Source organism: Crocodylus siamensis, chromosome 5, assembly GCF_052110815.1.
Source record: "Crocodylus siamensis isolate JL-2025a chromosome 5, ASM5211081v1, whole genome shotgun sequence".
Classification (NCBI taxonomy): Eukaryota; Metazoa; Chordata; order Crocodylia; family Crocodylidae; genus Crocodylus; species Crocodylus siamensis.
In genome coordinates, this window is record NC_143399.1 from 178,267,994 (window position 1) to 178,293,427 (window position 25,434).

Here is a 25,434-nt window from a genome sequence, read left to right on the forward strand (position 1 = left end):
TTACCATCCCTGATAGCACGCTCCTCCAGGTGGCATGCCAGAGACCACAAAAGGGAGCAAACCTCACAAGGGGCACTGAGGGGGCAATCTGCCACCCTGACCCTTTAGCCCAGGAAGTCTGCTGCTTCCTGGGAGCCCATATCTGAGACATCATGGAGAGGGTCCCTGAGCTTGGGTGGCCATGCTTCCAGACCCCAGAGCCTGAAAAAGTTTCAGGCAGCCCCTGTAGCCAAGAGCCAGAAGCTCCATCTGCATGGAGCCCAGGACCATGGTCTCCATCTCGGTGGAGGCCTCTGAGGTGCCAGAGGGGGAAGCTGCAGACCTCGAGGGGACCTGAGGGGTGCAGCGCATGCCCATCTGCATGGTGCCACTGGGAGGCCAGCTGTGACCATGCAGGAGGACTGCCTTCCCTAGGGCACACTGGCAGGGCCTCAGGCCCTCCCGCTGGCCATCCTGCACAAACTTCCGTGCTAACTCATGCGCCGGGCAGACAAGTGCACCTGTTTGCATGGCCTGTTCATGAGGCTCTGGTCATGTGGCTCCCTGGGGGCCTGGGCAATGTAGGAGCTGGGGTGGGGTAGGGTGAGACCCTCCTTGGCTCCACTCAGCCGCCTCCCCTCTGTTGTCTGGGGTTAACCCCCTCCCAGCACAGGCCCCACTTACCTCTGGCTGTTCTGGGAGTTGGCAGGGTGCTCCTCAGCTGCTGGGGGTTGCAGGGGGGGGCAGGGTTTGGGGAGCAGGGGTGCAGCAGGCTTGTACCCATGCATCTCTCACCGCTCCTGGAGCCTGACTGGTTTTTTTTGCTTTGGTGGGCCCTTTTAAATTGCGCGCATGCACAGTCAGCCTGATGCCAGAATTACACTGCTCCTGGGCTAGGGGAGACCCTACCAGGGATTTAGGGGACCTTGCCCCACCAGAGAGGGACTGGTACCCTCTCCCCCTCATCTACTTTCTCCCTGGGGGGCTGGGTGAAGTAGGAGCCAGAGTGGGGTGAGACCCTCCTCAGCTCCAGTCAGCTACCTCCTCTCCACTGCTTGCAGTTAACCTCCTCCCACTATGGGCCCCGCTTACCTCCAGCTGTGCTGGAGGTTGGTGGGGTGCTCTGCAGCTGCTGGGGGTCACTGAGAGGGCTTCCAGAAGTGGGGGGTGCAACAGGCTTGCACCCACACATCTCTCTCTGCTCCCAGAGCCAGACTTCTGACAAGCAGCAACTTCATCCCTTTAAACATGCAGGTATGTGCAGTTGGAAGTACTTCTGGAAGTCATCAAGCTTCAGTAATTAGAAGACATAACTACAAAGTGGGGATTGATTCCATGACTTATTTCCCAAGTCTAATGATATATACAGTGCTTACCTAATTTTGATTTAAATTCATTTTGCGATCACCAGTAAAATGTTTGGCAGGGCTTCTTTGAAATGACCTCTCATCCCAACAAGCATAGAGCCACTGAAGTGCCATTAATAAGAACAGAAGTCAAGAGGAAACACTGCAATTTTATTTTGCTCAGATACAACTCCTAAATGTGGTTTTTTTCCTTACAATGTAGGGAATCCATCAATTTTTAATTTAAGAGCTCATTATACATTTGTGCCTCAATACTTTCATAGGAGTACACACTGCATTGATGAGATGGAGTTTGATTCTCAGGTCAGAAATGGCACTTGCAGTTTTATAGTCACAGTGGAGATTTTCACTTAAGGCTGGATTCTTACATCTTTACTTATGGGTGTTATTTATTTCTAAGCTTTTTTATGGCACCTATCAGCACACAACCATCAAACCACACTAACATTAATGAACTGTGCTTCAGCAAGGGGTATGGAAGTGTTGCCGGCACAAGGTGCCCGAGGGAGGCAACAATTGGGTTCGTTGCCCGGTGTGCGTCGCACCAAATAAACAGACTGGGGGGAGAAGCAGACAGAGTTTATTTGAGCTCAAGTAAAAGGCACAGGGAGACTGTATGGTCTCAATTCCTGCGGGCTTAACACTGCAACAGTGAAATTTTATACCCTGGTCAGTTTCCCAGTGATTTTCCACCAGCTGGCCCCCCTCTTCCTCCCTTTTCCCTCCTCCCTTCTCTCTCCGAGTGGTGCCCTTGCATTCCACAGATAACAGTTTTAGCTCGCCTGTTTTCCAGAAGGACAGGAGATTACAGGTGCCATAGAAAGGGTTACAAAGTTTGGGCAAGGGGGGGTCCTGGCTCGTCTGAGCCCAGAGCAGGACTTCCTTGACGCTCGTGGTCTTCCATCCCTCTGAGTTACCTGGGGTTATGCCCAGTGACACCAACAACTCCCCGCTTTGAGAATACTCAACAAAGTTTTGGCTGAGTTTTCTCATATTCTGAAGATAAAATGTGATTGAGTGGTTGAGGATTGGGATCTTCAATGCAGGGGTATAGTGAAGCGCTCGGGGAGGGGGATGCACAGACTTTGTGCAGGAGGGCATTACAGCACGCAAATAAGAGGAGGGTAATTAAACACAACACAACACCGGTGACCAGGAGGTGAAATATGCCCATTCCTAGGCCTCTGGGGTTGGGCAACCAGCTTCAGAGAGAATCAAAAACAGTGGGTTCACGTTCCTGACTTTTCCACTGCTCAAAAGCCTGTTCAGCCGAGAAAATGTGTTTGTTAATATCTTGGGAATTTTCTGGGATATAAGTACAACATTCGTTCCCAATTAGAGCACATACCCCCCCCAGATGCTAAAACATAATCTAGAGCCTGACGGTTCTGAAGAGATAATAAACGAAGTTGATAAATCTCGGAGTTAAGGCTCTTTTCAATAGTTAAAGTGTCATTGGCAAATTTTGAAAGAAATGCAGAAAGTTGACGATACAGCTTGGCTAACTGGCCCACTCCATACGCCGGGAGAAAGATCATGCCAAGTCTGTCTCGTGATGAATCCAGTTCTTGTGTCCATCGACCTTTGCCACTGTGTGGGAAACTAGTAGGACAGTGTGAGGTCCTCTCCACTTCTCTTGGAGGGGCTCATCCTTCCAGGTACGAATGAGCACGGAATTCCCCGGCTGTAACGAGTGGACTGGAGCATCCAGCGGAAGAGGCTGCAAGTCTTTAGTGTACCTATGGAGAGAAGAAAGAACAGCAGACAGAGAGCACATATACCATGACAAAATATTACATCCTATTTCCCACTCCCCTGCTAGAACCGGCATCCCGTTCATAGGCCATGCCCTTCCAAACATAATTTTAAAGGGGCTAAGCCCTAATCTTCCCTTGGGGAGGGCACGGATACGAAGCAGAACAAGGGGCAAAGCACTGGGCCATCGCAGAGAGGCCTCCTGGCAGATCTTTGATAGATGACGCTTGAGGGTCTGATTTGTACGAGTACTGGGGATCCGGGAGCTCCCCCACTGATGGAATGAGGGCATGCATGTGGATGTCAGCAGGTTTCGGTGTCCTCAGGGTGGCAGCATTTTTAGCTTCTCTGTCTGCCCGGGCGTTACCCCTGGCTACGTCTTGATCCTCTTTCTGATGCGCCTTACAGTGCATTACTGCCACTGCTGAGGGAAGTTGAACAGCTTCCAGGAGTCGGAGAATTTGGGGTCCATACTTCACTGGGGAGCCTTGGGCTGCAGCAGTCCCCTTTGTTTCCATAGGCCAGCATGGGCATGCAGTACTCCAAAAGTATACCTAGAATCGGTATAGATGTTGACCCATTTCCCTTTTGACAGTTCTAGTGCCCGGGTCAGGGCTACCAGTTCAGCAAGTTGAGCAGATGTTCCGGCGGGCAAACCCTTGGCCTCAACAACATCATAGAGCGTCACAACAGCATAACCTGCCCTTCTTTGCCCTTCTACAACAATGCTACTGCCATCAGTGTACCACTCACAATCAGCATTCAGAAGTGGCTGATCCTGTAGGTCTGCACAGCTGGAGTACTGTGCATCTGTGATGTCTAAACAATCACGCTCTTGTTCTTCCATTTCAGGTAAGACAGTAGCCGGGTTAAGGGAGGGGCAGGGCTGCAGAGTCACTTCAGGTTCTCCAGAAGCTTAGCTTGGTACCGAGCCACCCAAGCCTGGGTGAGCCAGAGACCCCCCTTCGCGTCTAGCAGAGCCTGGACCATATGAGGGGTATACACCTGCACAACTCCTCCCAGCATTAACTTTTCAGCTTCCTCAAGTACTAGGGCAGTTGCCGCAACTGCTCGTAAACATGCTGGCCATCCCTTGGCAACTGGATCAAGCTGTTTGGAGAAATAAGCAATGGGACGTTTCCACGCCCCCAACAATTGAGTAAGCACTCCCAGAGCCATCCCTTTTCGTTCATGCACATACAATTGGAAAGGTTTAGAAAGGTCCGGTAAACCTAGGGCGGGGGCTTCCATTAGTTTCCTTTTCAGTATTTTAAATGCCTTGTCAGCTTCTGAAGTCCAATAAAAGGGGTCATGGTCCGCCCCTTTTACACAGTCATGTAGTGGTTTTGCCCATAGTCCAAATTCAGGGATCCATATTCTGCAAAAACCTGCCATGCCAAGAAACGCCCTGAGCTGCTTATGGTTGCTTGGGGTGGGAACCTGGCATATAGCCTCCTTTCGCTTGCTTGAAAGCTGGCGCTCCCCCTGTCTTATGTGAAATCCCAGGTATCATACTTTGGGGAGAGCAATTTGAACTTTATTTCGAGCCACCCGATATTCTCAAAGTCCAATAAAGTTCAGGAGGCTTACAGTGGCGTTAAGGCAAGAGATTAAATCTATGGCAGCAATTAATAAATCATCCACATATTGTAACAAGAGAACTTCATGCTCATTATTCCACTCCTCCAAGTCTTTAGCTAAGAACTGGCCGAAAAGGGTAGGAGAGTTCTTAAATCCCTGGGCTAATACTGTCCAACAAAGTTGTTTCTTAACCCTTTTTTTGTCCTCCCATTCAAAAGAGAATATCTCCTGGGGGGCGGGGGTCAACTGGAATCGTAAAGAAAGCGTCTTTCAAATCAAGAACTGAGAGATGAGTATACTGCCCCCCTATGGAGGCCAGCAAGGTATACAGGTTTGGGACGAGGGGATGAATAGTTTTAACCAGTTCGTTAACCACCCTTAGGTCCTGCACCAGTCGATATGTGCCATCAGACTTTAGTACAGGCAAGATAGGAGTGTTCCAGGCTGACTGATACTCTCGCAGTATGCCGTACTTTGAGGCTAGCATTTCACCTTGTCCGGATCCCTCCTGGGGTCGACGACTTGCGGCAACAACTGACGCCCAGCGCGCACCGGTGGTTTCATTGGGGGCCTTGGTAGAGACAAGGTTTGATCGACCCTGGAGGGCACAACGGTGCAACGCACTCTAATAGTGGAGAAGCGATTGTGGGCGACGGTGTGAAACCGGTCCCTCGGACAAGGTAGGATAAGCTCAGCAGTCTGAGCATTGCCTGTTAAGACCTGGGGACGCCCAGTGTCTCCCTGTAGGACCTGGGGACGCCCAATGTCTCCCTGGAGTATCCCAGGGGGCAATGCGAGGGTTATTTCATCCTGGGTAAAATGCAGTGATGCACCTAATTGACAAAGCAGGTCTCGTCCTAGCAGGGGTGTTGGGCAATCTGGAAGGTAGACCAATTTGTGAGAAAGAGCCCAGTCTCTCAGAGCACATTCTGCAGGAGCATACACTGGGCACTGAGTCCTTTTTTCCCGTGGCACTCACCACGGTGAGAGAGCCCACTACGGGAAGTTGAAGAGGTTGATTTACAGCGGTCCATGCTGCCCCGGAGTCTACCAAAAAATCAATTTCTGAATTCCCCACCCGCATTTTTACTTGGGGTTCCGGGGGTGGGGTGGTCCATTTCCCCTGACACCCCTACTCCTCTCCTTCCACTGCCATTACAGGAGTACAGTCTCTCCCTTTCTCTGGGCATTCATTCTTCCAGTGTCCCTCTTGCTGGCATAAGGCACACTGGTTCCGTCCCAGGCGTCTTTCTTGTGGGCCAGGGCGCCCACAACCCCTTATACCTCTGCCTCTCCCACCTTCTTGTGGCCTTTCTCTGACTCCAGCCTGTACTGCTGCTACTAGCATTCTAACTTGTCTCTTGTCCTTTTCTCCTTCTCTGAGAGTATACGCCCTGTTTGCAGTCTCCAGGATTTGTGCTACAGACATATCCATTAAGTCTTCCTTTTTTTTGTAAGAGGTAAGACGGGTATGATCCACAGGGTTGTTAGGGTCCCATCTAGGGTCTGCTAGGGGAACCACATCTGCCGGACCACGAACATTGACGGGATCCCTTTCATGCCTCTGCTGTGCTTCCTCCCTTGCTTTGGAAATAACTTGATTCCACTCTACTTCAGATAATAAGGTTCGCATAAGGATATTACAGTTGTCCCAATCAGGCTTATGACTAGCTAAACATCCCTCAAAGACAGAGATAAGCTTACTCAGGCTAGTTGAAAATTCTCCAGCCTGTGCCTTAAAAGCCGCCAGGTCCACCGGGTTAAAAGGTACATGGGTGTATACTTGCATGGTATGGGCTGCACGCCCATCTGCCCCAGGCCAGGCTATTACAGTTTCAGTAAGTAAAGGGTAAAATCGCACTGAGGGAGAAATCTCTGGAACCGGGGGCATCTGATCTTTATATGGTGGAGATGTTAAAGCCGAAGGGGACACCGACTCTAGCATTACAGTGGTTGGGGGGGGAATGCTGAGACTCAACACTGACAACTACTGATCCTGTCGGAGTCAAATTACACTTCTGCAAAATATCTGTCTTATTTCATAAAGCCATAAACAATTGTGCATACAAATGTTCATTCCACTTACCCATCCGCTGACAAAACAGGAGTAATTGGAGGATTGTATTGTAGTTAATTGACCCTTCTGGAGGCCACCTTTCCTGATCCTCCAGTTGATATTGAGGCCATTTCACTGTACAGAACCTTTTAAGATTATTTTTAGTCATTAAATCTGACTTAAACAGTTTCCAATTAGTTAGAATGCATTCTAAGGGTGTACACCGTGCCCTGCCAACCATACTCTGTCCCTGCCCATACTCCAGGGAGACATTGGGCGTCCACAGGTCCTACAGGGAGACACTGGGCGTCCCCAGGTCTTAACAGGCAATGCTCAGACTGCTGAGCTTATCCTACCTTGTCCGAGGGACCGGTTTCACACCGTCGCCCACAATCGCTTCTCCACTATTAGAGTGCGTTGCACCGTTGTGCCCTCCAGGGTCGATCAAACCTTGTCTCTACCAAGGCCCCCAATGAAACCACCGGTGCGCGCTGGGCGTCAGTTGTTGCCGCAAGTCGTCGACCCCAGGAGGGATCCGGACAAGGTGAAATGCTAGCCTCAAGCCCCACGTTGGGTGCCAAAAACTGTTGCCGGCACAAAGTGCCCAAGGGAGGCAACAATTGGGTTCGTTGCGCGGTGTGTGTCTCGCCAAATAAACACACTGGGGGGAGAAGCAGACAGAGCTTATTTGAGCTCAAGTAAAAGGCACAGGGAGACTGTATGGTCTCAATTCCTGCGGGCTTAACACTGCAACAGTGGAATTTTATACCCTGGTCAGTTTCCCAATGATTTTCCACCAGCTGGCCCCCCTCTTCCTTCCCTTTCCCTCCTCCCTTCTCTCTCCGAGCGGTGCCCTTGCCTTCCACAGATAACAGTTTTAGCTCGCCTGTTTTCCAGAAGGACAGGAGATTACAGGCGCCATAGAAAGGGTTACAAAGTTTGGGCAAGGGGGGGTCCTGGCTCGTCTGAGCCCAGAGCAGCAGGACTTCCTCAACGCTCATGGTCTTCCATCCCTCTGAGTTACCTGGGGTTATGCCCAGTGACACCAACAGAAGCATTGGAGCTCCCATTTTACACTAGAGAAACTGTGGCCAAGAGTAGTTAAATAATTTGCCCAAACAAACATTGGATATCACTGAGAGATCCTGGATTAGAACTCAGTATAAATTTCTGTAAAGTACCTTAATTACAAAATTAGCTTTACTACCTATGGCAAGGTTGCAATGAGAGACAGATAGTCAGTGTGCATTGAATCATTAAGGCAAAGATTCAGGAATTACAGCAAGGTAAATCAGAGAGGAGATTTACCACCAGCTGCTCCATGGTAAGTATCCATGTGCATGTTTTTACTCGATGGTTAGTAAAAATTAACTCATGGCAACATATCCCATAAAATGCAACTAAGGTACTGTGAGGCCCCTGCTACGCATTACATATCTTATCCAATTAACTGGTTAATTATGCAGTAAATGTAGACCAGCCACAAATGCAAACTAAGGCCAGCTACAAGTGCAAAGTAATTATCACACAATTAATTAATCACACAAAAAAATTTAGACCAGCCATATGGGAAAAGTAATTATTACATGATTAAAATGACTATCCAACTATAAAAAGAGCCAACCAGCTATCAAGTTAGTGCTTGAGAATGTGTAACTACTCTGTAGCTGGTTTATATCCAGCTTTAATTATAAACATGTATCAGGGACCAAGTTAGCTTCCATTTACCAGAGGGGAGGACTGTATCCACAGACAGTTTCCTCCAACCAGAAGACAGTGCTGTAAAGTCCTTATTCTTTTTTACCTTGAAGTAACTTCTTCATTCACCCCTGCCCTTAGTTATAAATATATTACACTAGTGCTGTGTTAGCAAAGATTATCTCCATACCATCAAAATAAATATTTGGTTGTATCTACTATGTTTACACTGTGAATTGGATGTATTATATCACTTAGCTTGGTTAATGGTGGAGGGATCTGGGGGCTTACTCAGACTGATGAAGTCTATGTCACTTCATCTTTACTGTACTGTTACCCTAACTAGTTAGATTAATGCTAGTTTAGGTGCATCTAACCACACTTTCTACCTACAGGTAAACCTCTATAACTTTATGTTATTGACCAGCTTTGAAGTTTCTACTAAGATAACTGCAATACAGGAAGCTTTTGCCTGAGGAAGGATTGGAACTGATAGACAGATGCTAAATTTAATCAAATGAATGCTAACAAAGGAGGGCATCACTCTTTTTACCATACAGAGAAAAAAGATTGGTACTTCTAAATTTGAATGGACCAGAATTCTCAGGTGGAGATATTTGTACTGACCTAACTCTACTGACCTAACTCTACAGATATTTGTACTGACCTAACATTACAGGTGTGCTGTATTTTTTATGTGGTGCCTCTTAGCTCATATAAAGTAACCCTATGTGAATAGTACTGTGGCTGTTACCTTCCTATAAATCTGGAGACTGAGGTAATGCTGAGAGGATGGATGTTATGTAGAAAAAATGAAAAATAAAAGCATATTAACTTGGTTTTCCTCTGCAAAACAGATATTTTGTACAAATAGTTCTGTTCCTGTACAAATCTCATGCAAAGTATGATTTCAAGAAACAGAGTTGATAAAGGTTGCAAAACAATGCAACAAAAGAATGTAGTAAAACAAGTAATAAGTCATAAATTAAATCTTAAAGAGGGAATGAAATATTTTACTTTCCCATTCAGGATAAGTACAGACATTTGGAGAGATTAAATTGGGTTCAAAATGACAGCCTGTCTTAAAATTAGCTTGTCCAGGTGCTGACCTTACACTTACAGACCCAGTCTCAGTGACCAGCAATCAGTCTAAACCTGTAACTGTACAGAAGTTCCATGCACACAAACTCATCTAAAATTACAGAATGTGATTTAAGACAAATTTGGATCTATGTAGCATCAGACTTATTCAATTTAGGACAAACCGGTACATGGAACTTCTGCCCACTTCCCCTGCACAGACCCAGGGCTGGGAAAACAGCCAACAGTCCCAGCCTTGAGGCTACTCTTTTTCACTCCTTCTTCCCCCTCTCCCCTGCACTTGTCATTTTTGCTTCCCTGGCCCCTTGCTCTCCCCCACCCCAGCCAGCCCTCTCAACTCCCATCCCACAAGCTACTCTGGGTGCAACCACTTTCATAAGTGTTTGCAGCTGCTGTAGCCAAGCAAGCAAGTCCCAATGATGGGAGGTGTAGGAGTGATGGGGATGTAGATTCACTGGGTGTGGGATACCCCACCCCATTCCATCTCACCATATCCCACCCCACCCCACCCATGGGTTGCACCTCTCCCCCACCTCACCTGAAGGTTGCACCTTCTCCCCACCCCACCCACAGGTCCTGTCTGCCCCTCCACCCCATCCATAGGGTTGTGCCTCCCCCCTCACCCCACCAGTGGGTTGTGTCTCCCCCACCTACCTAAATTGGAGGGTACTGGGCTGGACCAGTCTACAGTGAAGTGGGTGGACAACTGGCTGCCAGAAAGTTGTAACTGATGGAATGGCCTCATCCTGGAGGGCCATTTTCAGTGGTGTCCTCTGGGGACCTGTGCCTGGACTGGTGCTCTTTAACATATTTATTAATGACTTGGATGAGGGGGTGGAAAGCTCAGTGATTAAGTTTGTGGATGATATAAGCAGTGGGGAAATGCGGACACATAAGACTATGGGGTCCAGATCCAGGATGACCTTGAGATGCTGGTTTTATGGGTGGAATGGAATCAGATGAGGTTTAACAGGGAGAAGTGCAGGGTTCTTTATCCGGGCAGGGAGAACCGTCACCATAACTACATGATGGGTGATGGTACACTGGCTGGCACAACATCTGAACGGGGCCTAGGGGTCAAAATCAACTGGGAGATGAACATAAGTTAACAGTACGATGAGGATGCCAGCAGGGCAAGCAGAACTCTGGTGTGCATTAGCCGATGTGTTGCCAATAGATCCAGGGAGGTGCTTCTCCCTCTCCATTTGTCATTGGTGAGGCCACAGCCAGAGTACTATGTCCAGTTCTGGGAACCGTACTTCAGGAAGGATGTGGATAAGCTCGAGAGGGTACAAAGGAGAGCCACCCATATGATTAGGGGCCTGAGGAGAGACTCTGGGAACTGGGTCAGTTAAGTTTGAGTAAGAGAAGACTGAGAGATGACTTGATAGCCACCTATAAGTATATCAGGGGTGAGCATTAAGATCTAGGGAAGCAACTCTTCAGGAAGGCACCTCAAGGGAGGATGAGGACCAATGGACACAAGCTAATAGAGAGAAAGTTTAGGCTGGACGTAAGAAAAAACATTTTTTTAATAAGGGTTACTAGAATTTGGAACACACTCCCAGCAGAGGTGGTGCAGTTGCCATCCTTGGAAGTTTTCAAGATGAGGCTGGATAAGCACCTTGTTGAGCATATTTGAGCCTAATAACTTCCTGCCCATGGTAGGGGACCAGACTTGATGATCTTGCAGGTCCCTTCTGGTCCTTTGATTCCATAATTCTGTGATACCCATTGTGGGTTGTGCCTCCCTCCTACCCCACCCACAGGCAAAGACTGACCCCCGTACCCCACCCATAGGTCATGCCTCCTTCCTACCCCAACTGCAGGTTGTCCCTGCCCCCCCACCCCATGCTTGTCCCTCCCTACCCCACCCATAGGTTCTGCCTGTACCCCATCCCCCCGGTGGATCCCTGATCCCCTCCACCTTTTGGACCCCAAACACCCCCAATTAGCACCCCCCGTCCTAACTTATCTAATATCAGACAGCCATTTTGAGTTGACTTAACCTCTCCCTAATGCCCCCAAATGTCTGTATTAGCCTAAGTCACCTCAAATATTCCAAAGTTAAAGCACTAGCTATAAGGATAAATCCAGGGACACCAACAATGTTGTGATAAGTCATCCATTATTTTAATTGAATTTAGGCTATACTGGACATTTTCTGCAAAAAAAACAGATGTGCTAGCTGGTTCCAAATTATGAAACTGTAGCTTCAAAATGCCTTCCTCCCTACACTAAGCAGGTTTAAAAGTAATATTAATGTTTCTATGCTGCATGTAACTCAGCTACTTTTTCCCTGAAAACTACAAAGATCATGTGAAAAATATTCTTCAAGACTTTCAGCCCAGAAACTGGTCTTGGAAAATATAATATATTATCTGCACAGTGAGCTGTGAATAACTATTTAGAAATTAAGGTAGGTCCTGCATTAGTACACAGGCTGGCATGGCAGCTGTCAAAGAGCACAAAAAATGTACTGTGCTAAAGGAAAAAGAGCTCTTCACCTTTTTTTGGTGGCTTGATTTCTAAGCACTAACAAGGCACAGCTACATGAGTTGTTTACTGTGGAGGTACTTAATTAGCTCTGCAGTAAAATCTTAGCATCTACACATGCAGCTCTTTTAGGTCACAGTAAATTAATAAACACTGCCATAAGTTAGTACTTGTAAACACAAGTACTATCCTGCTTCAGCGTTATTTAGTGCTCAGAACAGTCGTTAGCTAAAATACAGATGAATATAGAAAAGTAGTAGAAATGAATAAACATAGTGACTCTTGAAGAAAAGATATTTAAAGACAGTAGATATTTACAGTACCTCTGACATTAGTCAAACCAAGCTAATAATTCTCCTAGGTTCCTATTACTCTGTTATATTATTACTAAACCCCTTTTCTTTCTTGGCTTTCTCTCATTCCATTTATTTCAACTGATTTTTCTTCTCTGCTACAAATAAATGTTACCCAGCAGTTCAAAAATAATGTTTCTAGGGTCTCCTATTTAATAAACACCTATAAATTCACACTGTTTAGTCAGATACTTTTCTGATATGACAATATAGCCTTTTAGGATGGCATTAGACTGTTGCCTATGGAATGCAAATACAGAAGATCTAAACATGTTTTCTAGACATGTAGAGATGAAATACAATCATCCCCCTTCCCTTCAGGCAACCAGCATCTGGCCACCACAGACCCAGGTGCATGAGCAGAGCCTATGGGTGCCTGGGCCATGCCCCCTACAATGAGGGAATTAATCCCCCGCCTTCCACCCAGGCTACCAGTGTCTGGCCGAGCCCCTGCTCCTGCCACTGGAGCAGCGAGGGGGGTAGGGAGCTGGGGATGCTTGGCAAGGGCTGCCGGCCCCCTGCCAGGCAGACCCAGCTGCACTCCAGAGGAGGGTTTCACACCCCCACCCTGTTCTCAGTCAGCCTAAGCAGTGATAGCACTCTGACAAGGGAGGAGAGGGGCAGGGCCAACCCCGCTCATCTGGAACAGGCAGCCCAGCCCAGAGCTGCAAAGCATGCTGCGATGCTGAGGGACCGTAAATTAACTTAAACCAGGAAGGGGTCTGGGACAGAAGTTCCATAAACCAGTTTGACATAAATCAATTAAGAAATAATTTTTAAATCTTGAACAGAGTTTAACCTTTCATAATTGTCTTTTTTTCTGCTGGATGTGTCCATGTGTATGCACCACTTAGTGTCTGAGTGGGAGTAAAGCACCCTGCAGGGAGCATTCTCTCATTCCTTCATAGCCCTCTCTCTCCACCAGCCATGTGCTGGAGCTGTTGCATCTCATTGCCTGCCTATAGTACTGCTGGGTTGCAGGTAGTCATACAGTAGTACTTATTTGGGGGTCTGGGGGAAGAAAGGCTGGGCCAGTGAAGATAAGCCTAGGGAGGAGTGAGGAGCTTGATTCAGGGTGTGGTGATGGGCATCAGGGCGAAGGGTGAGTAGGGAACCCCTGCTGTGGAGGAAGCATGATGTAAAACCATTGCTGTAGTCAACCAAGGTTGCCAACCCAAGACATTATTTTTTTATTGATAATCTTCAAAATTTTTACTGGCAATCAAACTTCTTTACTATGGTTGGTGTTAAACCCCTAATATTGAATTTAGCCCTTGCCCAAGGCCTGGCAGAAGGGTTACATTTACATTATGTAAAACATATATCAGTAAAGAAGTTTGGTTGTCAGTAAAAATAATTGCCTTATGTTGGCAACCCCTAGTTAGTCTGCTAGGTTATGGGATCTAATCAATAATTTAATTTTCTCACTCAAGCCCAATATACACTCAAATTTCTTTATGCTCCAAAAGGTATGTTCAATGTTTAAGCATGGTACTGAAAACCCTGGAGGTACTCTCTGACCTGCCAGTGATTTGCTGTTTTGTTTTTGGCATATCACAGCACTTCTCTTGTTTGGATACTTACAAAAAAAATGATAATATAAATTTTTATGAAGCAATCTGAACTCCATAGCTGAAAAGTCTTAGATAGATAGTAAGTTTCATTATCCATAATTTGTCCAAGAAGGAAAATTTGACTAGAATTAAGATGACAACAGCTCATGCCACTATTAGCTCTCTAGGCCTTGGTATCTAAAAAAAAAAAACTTTTTGCAATGACCTACAGGTAGAAGATTAAAGCAAAAAGAAGTAATAATTTAAGCAGCTCCACTTAAGAAATTAAATTTTCATTCAGCTGAACAGTATATATAAAGTGCAAATGTTGTAAGTCTATTTATCAGACTGGTCAGAATTATTCCATACAGGGTGCTCTATGCTGAGATGATTGCATGTGATCCTCATGTGGAAAATATTCTGAATAAGTTCTGTACTTTACTTCCATACTCTGTAGAGAGAATGCAAGTAAGTTTAAATCTTCAAAGCATATTTTGCTGATTAGCAAAGGATTAGCAAAAAGCAAGAAAAGGATAATGCAATGAGTCTGCACTACTGCTTTGTTAAAAGAGATTAGAGAGGGCCTTTAATCAGACTTCCGTGGCCACATAGCCCTGAACTTCAGCAATGTCTTCACTCTGAATCTGGATTTAGATGGTTTCACCCCCAGCAGCTCAGGAAGGACAAAAATCCCCCATGCACATTACCAAAGACCATTGAAACCTATAGGAATTCAACCCTCAAATGAGGGTTCATACTATCGCTCCCCCTTGGTAACAATAGCTTAGTAGAGTAGCACTTGTAGCTGCCCTATCCCCGCAACATTTTAATTTGAAACCATCTTGAACTCCTGCTTGCTTATGTGCTTTTTCTGCAAGTTGAATGCTTTATGAGATCCTTGCTTCTAGAAATTATTAGTTTACAGAAAATATGATTTGGTGGATGAACTCACTATTCCTTTTATTTTTATAGAGCACCAAACAAGCAGAAGATTGTATAAATAAAGGCACTTAAAATCCCAGCAGTTTCTCAAATCTCAAAAAATAATCTTTCATATGAATGTTATAATGTAGAAGAAATTAAATTTTCATTCAACTGAACAGTATATAGAAAGCGTATGTGTTGTAAGTCTATTTATCCGACTAGTCAGAACATGACTAGTAATAAACTCAGAGAATAGATTTTCATTATTAAAGTCTGATGAAAAAGTACCTCTTAACCTGTTGTGTGCTATTTTCCTATGAATAGCAATGGTATATTTTCATTTTGTTATTGCTCACCATATTCCCCATCTTTAAAGAAAAGAAGGGATTGGTATTGAAGAGGCATTGTTGAAAATCAGAGTGGATGGAAAAGGGAAAAAAAAAGATTTATGTTTTTTAAAAAGCCTACAAACAATGACAATTTCATGCAATTCTTTATTAGTAACGCAGACTGGCATATGAACATCTCAACCATGTTCTTCAATTAGTCCCATCTTTACATATTCCCATGTAGATGAGGTTCACAAGAGGGGATTTACATCTTTTGTTAGGGGACATTCTACTACCTCCTTTCAGTATCCAAACTGTAAAGGTTCCCAAATGGATTATTGCAGCCTTGTTACTACTTTCTTGGAGCAAAGGTATTCAGAATTAGATCTCTGCAGTCATGTCCAGATGAGACAACATGTGCCTCTTGCCATTTCTCAAAGCCAGGGAGGGAAAGGCACTAAGCCATGCCACAGAAGTATAGGAGTGGAAATGGGGCTTTTGACCCACCTCCCCCAGACTCAGGAGGCACCAGTCAGCCCTGATGGCAAGAGTTATACTGGGAACAAAAAAATGTTCCCCAAGCTGCATATTTGCAGCACTGTTTCAAAATGTGATACCTGGATATCCAAGTATCAAATTTTGACTATTTTGTTCTAATTCTGGAAGAACATGGATTTTGTGGTATTTTAAAGAGTGAATGTGGGAATTTTTTTTAATCAGAGATTTTGCAGTTTTTCAACTGCAACACCAGGGAACACCAGGATTCCTGCTAGTCTGGCAGGTGGCAGGAGCCAGCCAGAGGAGCCTGCTCAGGGCTGGCATCCAGGACCCAGCTGGAGGTAGTTAATGTCCTGGCCATTTGGGGCCAGGAGGAAATGCTTTGGCACTTCAAAGCAAGCCACCACACTGAGAACATCTGGGCAATAGCTGCCCAGATGGCAGGGCAGTGGCACACATGGCAATAGTGCCACACAAAAGCCAACTGTGCAGCCACAGCACACTAGCAGCTGGCTCAGAGGTGCATCTGCTATGGCCATGTGATCCCTGTCCAGGTCTGGCAGGTATGCAGGCTTGGGGCCACATGCTGTCACAGGTGGCAGCAGCTCATAGCCAGGCAGCAGCCCCAACTGCCAGATTTCTGCAGTGGCACAAGAAGTAGTGTCCCCAGTTACCAATTGGCTGGGCCCCAGAAGCTCCTGTCTATTTGAGTCATTTAATTAACATGGGCCCTAAGGCCCACCCAACTAACTAGCAGCCCCTACTGTATAGGGCCAATGGGTGAATGACAACAAAATTCTGGGGACAAAAAAGGCAAAAAACAGGACAGAAGTGACGTGAGGGTCAAAGGGTCAAAATGTGAAAATGAGTGCTCCTGAGGGGAACACCAAGCAGAGCGCCCCCGAGTCATGTCCACTGGTCTACAAAGACATCTAAGGAGCTGGTGGATGCTGCCCAGTGGTGCTCCACCCAGAAACATGTGGACCAGTGAGAGGAATGTGGCCCCACTGTCCTTAGGCACTTTCCTGGCCAGAGCCTCTTTCTTGGTCATGTACAGGGCCCACTTGGCCAGGGTCAGGAGGAGGTTGACCAAGAGGTCCTGGGACTTGGTGGGGCTGTGGATGGGGTGTCTAAAAATAAAAAGGTGGGGGATAAAGTTCATCCAGAACCTCAGGAGGAGGCTCCAGAGCTGGAGGTGGAGGGGCTGCAGCCTAGTACACCCCAGAAGCTCCTGTTTATTTGTATCATCCAGTTTACCATCAGGCCTAAGGCCCGCTCACTGTATGAGGCCAATGGCTGAATGACACAACTACATTCTTGCAACAACAAAGGCAAAAAACAAGACAGAAATGACATGAGGGTTAAAGGGTCAAAACATGAAAATGAGTGCTCTTCAGGAGGACACCGAGCAGCGCCCTCTGGGCTGCACCCAGCAGTCTTCAAAGGCATTCAAAGAGTCAGTAGATTGCCACCCAGTGGTGCTCCACTCAGAGGCCTGTGTGGACCAGTAAAAGGAAAGTGGCCCTGCAGTCTCCAAGAACCTTCCCAGACAGAGTCTTCTTCCTGGTCATATACAGGGCCCACTTGGTCAGAACCAGGATGACGTTGACCAGGAGGTCCCAGAATTTGGTGGGGCCACAGATGGGGTGTCCAAAAATTAAAAGGTGGGGGGTAAAGTTCATCCAGAACCTCAGGAGGAGGTGGGACACAAGGGCGGCATGATGGACAGTGTGGTACATGACCATGTAGAGGTGGTAGCGATGGACAGTGGAAAAGCGTTTTGGTCTGATATCCTCCAGCCAGCTCAGGCAATGGAGTGGTGAGTGCCATGAAGCCAGGTGAGGCACTGGCCCACGACAAACTCTGGTGGGTTGGAGGACACTGGGAGACAGGGACCACCACTGTGCAGGACCTAGTCAAAGGCAAGGGTGTCAAGAGTTAGAGCAGATTTCACCTCCTGGACCAGATGGTATGTTGCATGTGTCGTGGGTAGACCCATGCACCAGGCCAACACAGTGGCTTCCACCCACTCCTGCCTATCATAGTCCAGGAGGTATCCAACATGGGTGACATGAACCACAAGCAACTGGGGCGCCTCTGCCATTGGCACCTCCAGCTGGGAGTTCCAGAGGAGGGGCTTGATAAGCAGGTTGGCACCCTGGGTGACTGTTGTAGGGGACCTGGAGGCAGAGACCAGGCTCCAGGCCCAGAGGAGGTCCTGGTAGATATCTGTCAGCCCTTGTAGGTCCTGCAGGGAGAAGCCCCACAGGCTGAGGAGCTGCCAGTCATATTGGAGTCCCCAGAAGTAGCGGAGGAAAGCATGGCCCAGGTGGCCCCATGCTGCATGGCCACCAACACCATATAGCAGTTGCTGCAGGGCCTGATGGCGGAATGCCAGGACCTGGCTGTGCAGGCAAACCAGACCCTGGTTGCCCTTCAGCAAGGGGAGGCTCAGGACCTCTGCAGTGACCCAGTGCAATCATGGCCAGAAAAACTCCTGTGCCCATCTCTGGAGTCCTGCCAGGACCTCAGGGGACACAGGCAGGGTGTGTAAGCAGTTCCAGAGCATGGACAGGGCCAGCACTAGCACCAGCACACTCCCACACAGGGAGAGACATTTCAGGAGCTCTCCCCATGCCTGGAGCCACTCCAGCACACTTGTCTCCAATGGGTGCCAGTTCTCCGGCAAGGAGGGATCTGTGGGGGACAGGTAGACCCCCAAGTAGAGCAGCGAGCCCGCACTCCAGTGGATCCTGCAGAGCACAGGTGGGAGAGAGCCCACCTGCCACCCATCACCCACCAGCAGGCCAAAGCTCTTGACCCAGTTGACCTGGGCAGAGGAAGCTGCCGAGTACAATGCCTGGCAGGCCTCCATCTGCGCCAGGTAGCCTGAGTCCTGGACCATTAGGAGTACATTGTCAGGATACACTGACAGGACCAGCCTCATCAGCAGCTCCCGGAGCATCAACCCGGTCACTCACCTCCGCAGGAGAATGAGGAAGGGTTCCAGGGCCAGAGCATACAGCTGGCCTGACGGTGGGCATCCTTGACACACCCCTCTCCTGGATGGGATGGGCTCTGTCAGGGTCCAGCTGAGCTTGACCAAACACTCTGCAGAGGTGTACAGCATCTGCAGAGCCTGCACAAAGTGGGGCCCAAAGCGTGCCTGTGAGGTACCCATGATCCACTCTGTCAAACGCCTTCTCCTGGTCCAGGGATTGGAGGGCAAAAGACAGGCCCTCCTGGCATGCTAGCTCCAGGAGGTCCCGCACCAAGTACAGGTTGTCAAAGATGGAACGTCTGAGCACTGTATACATCTGGTCAGGATGAATCAAGTCCATCAGCACAGACCACAGGCTCAGTGAGATGGCTTTTGCTGCCACCTTGTAGTCTGTGCAGAGGAGGGACATGGTACACCAGTTCCTCAGGTTGTGGGGATCCCCCTTCTTTGGCAGGAGGTTCAGCATGGCCCTCCAACATGACAGGGGGAGTTCCCCACTTCCCTCAGATTCAGCCCAAACTGCGGCAACGTCCAAGCCTAGGACATCCCAGAAAGCCTGGTAGAACTCCGTGGTCAGCCTGTTGATGCCCGGCACCTTGTTGCCAGGCATCAGGCACAGAGCAGCCAAAAACTAAGTTAGAGTGAGAAGAGCTTCCAGCCAGTCCCAGTTGCCCACGCTGACCTCCCACAGGGTCTGACAGGCTTTGGCATTAGTCAGATCCAGGGAGAAGAGCTCTTCATAGAAGGCCCGCACACACTGGCGCATCTCTCCTGAATCCATGAGGGGGGTGCCGTCACCTACCAGAAAGCAGGTGATATATGTTTTGCACCCCCACCTCCTCTCCAGGGCATAGAAGAAGTGGGAGCTGCAGTCCATCTGCTGAAGGAGCTGGATGCATGAGCAGACAAATGTACCACAGGCACAAAGCTCTTCCCTCTGCTCCTGACACTCCACAGAGGGACAGGTTGGTTGGGTTGGTGGCCAGACACCTCTCCAGCTCTAGCACTTCCCGCTCGATCTGCTCCTGGACCACCTCCCTCTGTGAAGCATGCCCCAAGTGCAGCTGTGCAAAAAAGCCAGATGCACACTTTCCCCACATCCCATCATCTCTGAGCCAAGGGGAAACCTGCCCGTTGCTCCCTCCAGGCCAGCCAGAACTCCCAGAAGGCCTCCCGGAAGCTCACATTCTCCAGAAGACTGTCATTGACATGCCAGTAGGCTGACCTTGGATGCCCAAGCCCTAATGTGGCCTGGGCCTAGACAAGGTGGTGATAACTGAAAGGGGCTGGCTGGAAGCCAGAGGAGTGGGCTGAGGCAAAGTGCAGCAAAGAGATATAAACCCACTCCAACCAGGAGTGGCATGCCTGCTTCTCCCCCACCCTCACATTGGTGAAGGCAAAGGGGTCAGTCGGATGACAGGCATGCCAGATGTCCACCAGGGAGTAGTCTGTCAGGATCTCCCTGAGGACACCCATGACGGTCTGGTTCCACTCCCTGTCTAACCAGTCTCATGCGTCTAGGGTGACGTTGAAGTACAGCCACTCACGAGGGCTGAGGGTGCTATGTGTGGCTGCCTGGTGGAAAAAAATATGCCAACTCTGGGTCCCTCACAGGGGTGTACACATTCAAAATGTTCAGGACCAGCCCCCTGCACCTGGACCCAGAGGTGCAGCAGGTGGCCTGGCACCACCTCCGTGTCCTGGAGAACCTCTGGCTGTAGGCCTGGGGAGAACAGGGTGCAAGAGGAGGTGCAGGGTGCAGAAGAACCTCTGCAAGAGGTGGCCAAGAGGTGACTATAAAAGACCCCACACCCCACTCCAGTCATCAATTAGCTTACTGGCTGGAGTCATCAGGGTCTCCTGCAAGAATACCACAGGGTACCCCCACTCCTGAAGGAAGGAGAGCACCCGGCACCTCCGGAGACCTTTCCTGCAGCCATGGATGTTTAGGGTCATGATCTTAAATGATCTCATAGCGTGGGGGTGGAGTAGATGATTCAGCAGGGGCCTCATGCATCTGAACACCCGGTGTGGGGCCTGCTGGTTCACATTGCACCCTCCCATATGTATAGAGGGCATCTATGAAGCTGTGGGCCCACTTACAGATCTAGGCATTGCAGATTTTGAGCTCCTTGCCTTTCCCCACCTGTGCCCTTGCAGTGGCAAGGACTCTGTCAAAATCTCCCCAGTGGTCCAAGGCTAGCTGTACCTTGCTGATGGATGGGGGGGTGTAGTCATGGTCAAGAAATGCAAGTAGCTCATCCCTGGGGACTGCTGGGACTGAGAGGTCTGCAGGCTCTATGGAGCCTGCAGGTTTTTGGGCATCCACCTCCTGGTCCTGGGGCTCAGTGGGCTCCTTAGGCACCATCTGAACCCACAGTCCACTAAGACCCCAGACTCTGGTTGGGATTGGGAGAGCTCTGCAACACCTTGGGACAGGGGTAGGGGTAAAGCTTTTTCACAAGATGATGGGGTAAATCTGGATCCCTGGGGGGGTCTGTTCAAAGTCCCCAACAAGATTGACCTGTTGATTAGGGGACCGCACTGTGACCCCCTCTGGTGCAGGATTATGGGGCAGGCTGGAAGTAAGGTTTTTCTGGAAGGGGGGAGGGAAGAGACCCACCAGGCACCAGGATGGCTTCAGCATCTACCTTGGGGTGCTAGGAAAGGGGGCCTCCTCCCTCAGGACTTACTGGGGTGAATGCCAGGGCCTCTGTATCACCCAGTTCATCAGAGGGAGAAGGCTCCACTGTTGGGCCTTCCTTTGGGTAGGCTTCAGCCTCAGCACTCACCGTTTCAGCGGCTAGGCCCTGGTCAGCAGAATGAGGGGCTTCCTCCATGGGCTCCTGTTCAGGACTATCTAGCAGCCCCAAAACCTTCTCCATGGGGATCACCCATTTGATCTTTCCCATGGGCAGGGTGTCAGGTGCAGCTGGGGAGGCCCCTGGAGGCTGGGCCGCTCCTTCCCCCCATGTGGTAGTCCTCTTGGGAGGAGAGGAGTCCTCCATGTCAGACGGCTCCAGCTGCACCTGGACCTTCCTCTTGCCTTTATGCCCAGAGGGGACCTGCACCCACTCAGCCATGGGGTAGTCCTCAGGTGGACCGGCTCCAATAGGAGAAGGTTGGGTTGGGGGCAGTAAGGCAGCCATGATGGGGGCATAACAAGAGGCAGGTGGGCCATGCTCCCTTTCCCCCCCAGTTGCTGCTGCCCTCCCCAGGACTCCAAACTTGGTTGGGGGCAGGGTCCCTTGAGCTCATGGCGGGGTTTTGTAGTTGTGGCTGGGGTGCCAGGGGGAGGGGTGCCAGTGGTAAGTGCACCCCTTTTGCCAGTAGGACCCACAGATGTCCTCCCCACCTGGCCCATGGGGCACTCATGATGCAAGTGCCCCAAGGCATGGCATGGCACTGGAAGCAACACAGGTCCCCCAGCGTATAAAAAATCCTCAGCAGAAGCCCCTCATAAGGAATTGCCAGGCACCCCTCAGCCTCCAGCCATGCTCCTGCCACCAGCTGGATAATAACCTGGTGATGGAAATAGTGCATGTGGCGGAGGCCAGGGTCTTCATAGTTTCATAGTTGGTAGGGTCGGAAGGGACCTCAGCAGATCATCAAGTCTGATCCCCTGCCATGGCACGAAAGAGTACTGGGGTCAAACGACCCCAGCAAGGTGATTATCAAGCCTTGTCTTAAAGACCCCCAAGGTAGGAGCCAGCACCACTTCTCTTTGAAGTTGGTTCCAGATCCTAGCTGCCCTGACAGTGAAGTAGCGCCTCCTGATGTCTAATCTGAATTTACCCACTGCCAGCTTGTGACCTTTATTTCTAGTCACTCCTGGTAGTGCTTGGGGGAACAGGGACTCCCACAATGCCTGCTGGTCCCCTCTGACTAGTTTGTAAAAGGCTACTAGATCCCCCCTCAGCCTTCTCTTCTGGAGGCTGAACAGGTTCAGGTCCCATAGCCTCTCCTTGTAGGGCCTGCCCTGCTGCCTCTGATTATGCTACATCCCAGTAAGAGGGCTACCACCAGGGAGATAACTCTCCCCAGGGTTTGAAGCTAGGAGGAGCATGGCCCAATTGGGGATATAGGGAGAGACAGAACTGAGGACTACCCTGGTCCCCAGCTCTTCTAAAGGCTTGAGTTGGATGTATTTGCCCTCCACCACAGGCCCCCTCTCCACCACCTTTTGTGCAGTGGGCTCCACAGCAAGGAAAAAGACCCCTATGCCATGAAAGCGGGAGGCCACCACAATCTTGGGGGCCCCCACTAACTGAGCCAGGGCCTGCACCCAGTTCTCAAAGTGCAGGTTCTCCCACTTGGGCAGTTGGCATTTCACCATGTGCCTATGGGTGAGTGCTGGGAAGCGGGCCCCACTGCCCAAGCGGAAAGGGCTGGTCGTGGAGGGTCCAGGCCCCTTGGCTTCAGGTCTCCCCACAGCTTCCTGTGCATAGCAGAGGTAATGCCTTGCTCAACTTGGTGCTGGCCAGAGGGGATGACCTGGTGGGGGACCAGCAGATTCAACGTGATCACCAAATGATAAAATTCACTATCCAGAGAAGGGTGGACACTATACCTAGCAGGACACAGGTGCTAAACTTTAAAAAGGCTGACTTTAATAGGCTCAGGGGATTGGGTAGCAGGGTACTAGAAGCCAAGAGCCTACATGCTTTGGGGGGTCATTCCTCAAGGATACCATTCTTTGGGCTCAGAGTGAGACAATCCCATGGCAGAGAAAAGGAGGCAAAGGGGCCAGGAAGCCCCTTTGGCTAACAAAGGTCATCCAGGATATCTTAAGAGCAAAAAAAGTAGCATACAGGAAGTGAAAGCAGGGGGTAGCTAGCAAGGAGGAGTAACACTTCCTTGGCCCACACCTGCAGGGAGTCAGTCAGGAAGGCCAAGGCAGCTCTAGAACTCAAGCTAGCGGCAGGGATTAAGAACAATAAAAAGTATTTCTTTAGGTACATTGGGAGCAAAAAGAGGGTGCAGGGTAGCATAGGATCGCTACAGGACAGGTGGGGACTTGGACAAGGAATAGCAGGGACAAGGAAGAGCTCTTCAATGAGTTTTTTGTCCCTGTCTTCTTAAACGGGAACCTAGATGAACCCTCAATATGCATGACAGACACCAACAAGGGGAACATCAGCTGACCAACAGTCAGTGCTGACATGGTAAAAGGACACTTGGAGGGACTGAATGTGTTCAACTCACTGGGACTGGAGGGCCTCCACCCACAGGTAATGAAGGAATCAGCAAGTGTCATAGCTGAACCACTGGCAAAGATATATGAGCACTCGTGGTTCTCGGGTCAGGTCCCTGAGGATTGGAAGAGGGCCAATTTCATCCCAATCTTTAAGAAGCGGAGGAAGGAGGATCTGGGGAACTATAGACTGGTCAGCCTTACCTCTATCCCAGGGAAAATCCTTGAAAAAATTATCAAGGAACACATCTGTGGGAGCTCACTGGCTAATGTGATATGGAGGGGTAACCAACAAGGGTTTATAGCAGGCAGGTCCTGCCTGACTAACCTAGTTTCTTTTTACAACAAGGCCACCAAATGTTTAGATTCAGGAGTCAAGGTGGATGTTATCTATCTGGACTTCAAGAAGGCCTTTGACATGGTATCCCATACCATCCTGATTAATAAACTGAGGAGATTTGCCTTGGATGATTATATGGTAGAATAGGTAGCAAACTGGCTCAGGGGTCACACTCAGAGGGTGGTGGTGGATGGATCAGTGTCACCTTGGAAAGATGTGTGCAGTGGAGTCCCTCAGGGGTCAGTTCTGGGGCCAGTGCTGTTCAACATCTTCATCGGTGATCTGGATGAGAGGGTGAGAAGTACCCCATCCAAATTCGTGGATGACATAAAAGTATGGGGTGAAGCTAACACCCTGGAGAGGAGGAACCAGATACAGACTGACATCGACAGGTTGGGGAAGTGGGCAGAGACCAACAGGATGCAATTCAATAAGGACAAGTGCAAGGTGCTGCATCTAGGGAGAAAAAACTGCCATCATACCTATAGGCTGGGGGGTGACCTTCTCAGCACCACTGAGGTAGAAAGAGATCTTGGAGTCACTGTAGACTCCAGGATGAATATGAGCCATCAATGTGATTAAGTAGTTGGCAGAGCCAATAGCACCTTGTCATGTATCCATAGGTGCTTCACAAACAGGTCCAGGGAGGTGATTCTCCCTCTCTAGGTGGCACTGGTAAGGCTGCAGCTGAGGTACTGTGTCCATTTCTGGACACCACAGTTCAAGTGAGATGCAGACAACCTGGAGAGGATCCAAAGAAGAGCCACTCCTTTGATTGGAAGCCTGCAGGGAAGGCCCTACGAGGAAAGGCTAAGGGACCTTAAGCTCTCCAGCCTCTCCAAGAGAAGGCTGAGAGGGAACCTTGTGGCAGCATACAAATTCATAAGGGGAGAGCAAAACAAAATAGGTGATGATCTATTTACCAGGGCGGCCCCTGGAACAACAAGGAACAATGGCCATAAGCTATTAGAGAGTAGATTTAGATTAGACATTAGAAAAATGTTCTTCATGGTCAGGGTTGGCAGGATCTGGAATGGGCTTCCAAGGAAGGTGGTGCTTGCCCCATCCTTGGGGGGTCTTCAAGAGGAGACTGGATAGGCACCTGGCTGGGAACACATGACCCCAGGTTTGGTGACCCTTTTCTTGCTGCCAGGGGCAGGGGTTTGGACTAGATGGCCCACTGAGGTCCTTTCTGATCCTAGCTGTGGT

General features: G+C 49.1%; 1 long non-coding RNA gene across 1 annotated transcript in view; it reads right to left on the reverse strand.

Annotated features, from left to right (window-relative positions):
- Window positions 1-1,487: 1,487 nt before the first annotated feature.
- Window positions 1,488-25,434, reverse strand: part of LOC149864968 (uncharacterized) — a 271,749-nt gene continuing 247,802 nt past the window's right edge. The window contains exon 4 of the long non-coding RNA XR_016442332.1: window positions 1,488-3,085. This is a non-coding gene — a long non-coding RNA (uncharacterized LOC149864968). The remainder of the gene's footprint in view (window positions 3,086-25,434) is intronic.